Source organism: Meles meles, chromosome X (assembly GCF_922984935.1).
Source record: "Meles meles chromosome X, mMelMel3.1 paternal haplotype, whole genome shotgun sequence".
NCBI lineage: Eukaryota > Metazoa > Chordata > Mammalia > Carnivora > Mustelidae > Meles > Meles meles.
Genome location: NC_060087.1, coordinates 94,331,491 through 94,334,499, shown reverse-complemented (window position 1 = coordinate 94,334,499; position 3,009 = coordinate 94,331,491). Strand labels below are relative to the sequence as shown.

The 3,009-nt window shown below is 45.8% G+C and overlaps 1 non-coding gene across 1 annotated transcript; it reads right to left on the bottom strand.

Annotated features, from left to right (window-relative positions):
- Positions 1–1,567: 1,567 nt before the first annotated feature.
- On the bottom strand, positions 1,568–1,674 carry LOC123935671. Its single transcript, XR_006816958.1, has one exon. It is a non-coding gene; the product is annotated as a U6 spliceosomal RNA (small nuclear RNA).
- Positions 1,675–3,009: the final 1,335 nt, after the last annotated feature.

Here is a 3,009-nt window from a genome sequence, read left to right as displayed (position 1 = left end):
TTGTAACTGTGTTGCAGTATGGTTGGCTTTCATTGGAATCCTTTGTAGTTCATTTTATCTACTGAAGCATATACTTCTGAGAAGGGGTCCATAAGGGGCCATCAGACAGCTAATGAGGGTTGCCGGGTCACAAAATGGTGGAGAAGCTCTGATTGATAATTATCTTGAGGGTGAGGTTTCTACAGGGAAGAAAAGAAGTTTCAAATACCAGCAGCACCCTTTACATATTCAAAACGAAGCATGGGGTTCTGTTATAAGCCACAGTGAGTAAAGAGAATGCAGCCTGGGATGCAAGGGACATTTCCACCTGCCTGGGAAATGAAGAGATATAGAACTGTTAAGGTAGGCAAGGAGAGAAGCAAGTGGGCAGATACCAGAAGGACCTGTTAGAAACCACCAAAGCAGTGAGCGGTGGGGGCAGGGCTGGGCATGGTGTTCCTCAGCCAGAGCAAACTGGAAAGATGTGGATCCCCTCGGAGAAGACATGCATTTCCCTTGGTGCTGGAACAATCTGGCCTCCTGATGGGAGGACAGCCACAGGAGAGGGAGGTCTCTCAGTTCATGGGCCTGATGTACCACTTCTGTTTGTTCAGAGCCTGCATGTGGCATGTAGAACTTCCAAGATTTTTGAAGGAGCCGAGAGGCCTCGTGGACCACCAGCGACCCATGTTGGGAAGGAAGAGGTTACAAAACCAAAGGGGAGCAAACAGCTAGGACTCTGGATTTAACAAGAGGTACAACCAATGAAGTCCCTAAAAGACCAGAAGGGACCCACTGCACTTCAGTAGACATATGAGCACAGGGGTGTTCCAGACGAGCCACTCTGTAGCAAAAAAGACTGAGCACACAAGAATGAGCGTGGATCCAGGCTCTATTCTCCTCAGTCCCACTGCTCCCAGACACCGTGAGTTTTATAAGAGGAGGAAAAATGAAGTTAAAATATGCAAGACTCAGCATTCATCCAGAGGCAGATTCTTTCAACTGACACAATGAATTGTGTGTCTGCACTTCCTCCCCCCAACCCACCCCACCCAGCAGGATGGGAAGCTCCTGGGGGTAGTTTAGCTCAGTTCTAGAGAACATTTTTGCACATCTGAGTTGCTGGGTATGCATTCCAACTCTGCTGTATGTGTTTTGGCACTATGAGATAGAATCAGTTTGGAGTCAAGAAGAGGACAAAGGGAGAAGTGTTCAGTTCCAGGAGGGCGTGGGTGGTGGGATAGGTGGGTCAGGCAAGCTGCACTGAGGAAATGCTTGAGCTGTGCCTTGACAGATGAACAAGTTTTCCACACAAGGGGTACCAGGAAACACATCCAGCACCTCGCAAACAGCTTCTAGAATACCACTATTAAAGATCAATTCTTTTAGTCTGGCGTGTCTTCCAAAGCAGTGTTTCTCAAACTGTCATGTGGATAGGAATCACCTGTGAATGTCGTGAAGGTACAGATTCTGATGATGTTGGTCTGTAGCTGGGCCTGAGATTCTGCATTTCTAACATGCTCCCAGAGAATGCTGGTGGTGTTGGTCTATGGACCACACACACTTTATTTTTTTTTGAGGTTTTTTTTAACATATGGAATACTTCACGAATTTGAATGTCATCCTTACACAGGAGCTGTGCTGATCCTCTCTGTATCAGTCCAGTTTTAGTACACATGCTGCTGAAGCAAGCACTGGACCACACTTTGAGTAGCAACGTTCTAGAAGACCTTAATAAATGTAGCTAGGAAGAACTAACATTAACATTAACCTTGTCCCTTTTATATGGCAGGCATAGTACAAAGCCCTTCATATACTACCACTGAATTTGATCCTCATGACAGCCTTAGGAGGCAACGAGGATTTTCTTGTATTTGAAAATTGCTGAAATCTCAAATTCAGAGAATTCGTAGCCATCTGCCCAAGGCCACTGCTGTGATGAAGTTGGAATTATATGCAGGCTGCCTCATCCCAGATCCTAACTTGTAGCTCTTACACTCCATTTCCTCTCAGAAGGAGTGACGCCTTAATGTGACAGTTTTAGTTTTATTTTTGTGTTGTGTTGTTTTTTTTTTTCTAAGAAGCTGAGCCAGGGCCCTGGGTGGCTCAGTTGGTTAAGCATCAACTCTTGATTTCAGCTCAGGTTGTGATCTCAGGGTCAAGCTGGGAGCTCAGTGAGGAGCTGCTGAAGTTTCACTCCCCTTCTCCCTCTGCCGCTCCCTGCCCTCACTCTCATGCTCTCGCTCTCTCTCTGTCTCTCTCTAAAATAAATAAATAAATTTTTAAAAAATAAAGAAGCTAGACCTTTTCATAGAAGCCAGTGTGTATAACAGATAGGAATAGAATTTATCTGTTTAGCAAAACCCGGGAGCCCAAAGCCCACCTGCTCAGCCTTCCCTACTCATCTTCTACAGTGGCCCCCAAAGTACCATCTCAGAACCCTAGGACTCTGGGAAACTCAGTTTACAATGCAGTGCTTAGAGATGTTTTAAGTTACTCTGTCTGATGAGATTAGTAGGCCATTGATTAAGAAAAAATTAAACATCTGGGTGGAAGCTAAATCAGGGGTACCAGAAACAAAGGGGGTACCAAAAGGAAAGATGGGAGGTTACAAACACAGCCACTGTTGACATCCTTGTTTGCTCAAAGTTAGTTCTATCTTGGTACTATCCTCCCTGGTTTTACCTAGTTTCTCTCCCTTTCTCCCCACCATTGGCTTGTGCCTTGGCTCTCAAGAGCAGAAATGGCCTTCTGCTTTGCTCCTCCCATCCTCTCCTTTAGATGTTCCTTCAATGCCCTGGCAACTTTCCTGGAGCAGGCTTTTAAATGTCTCTAGTCTAGATGGTTTTAAAATGTTGTTCTGTGTAACCTGGAGCTCCTCCAGACACTTCTATCACTGCACTGGGTGGGTGGGGTGAGGGTACGAAGGAAGAGTAGAGGAGGTTCCCATCACAGATGCAGAAAGCCTGAGAGCCAAAGGAGTTGAGTTCTAATGCTGATTTTTTGTTCCTGGCTCAGGCCATCCTGGTA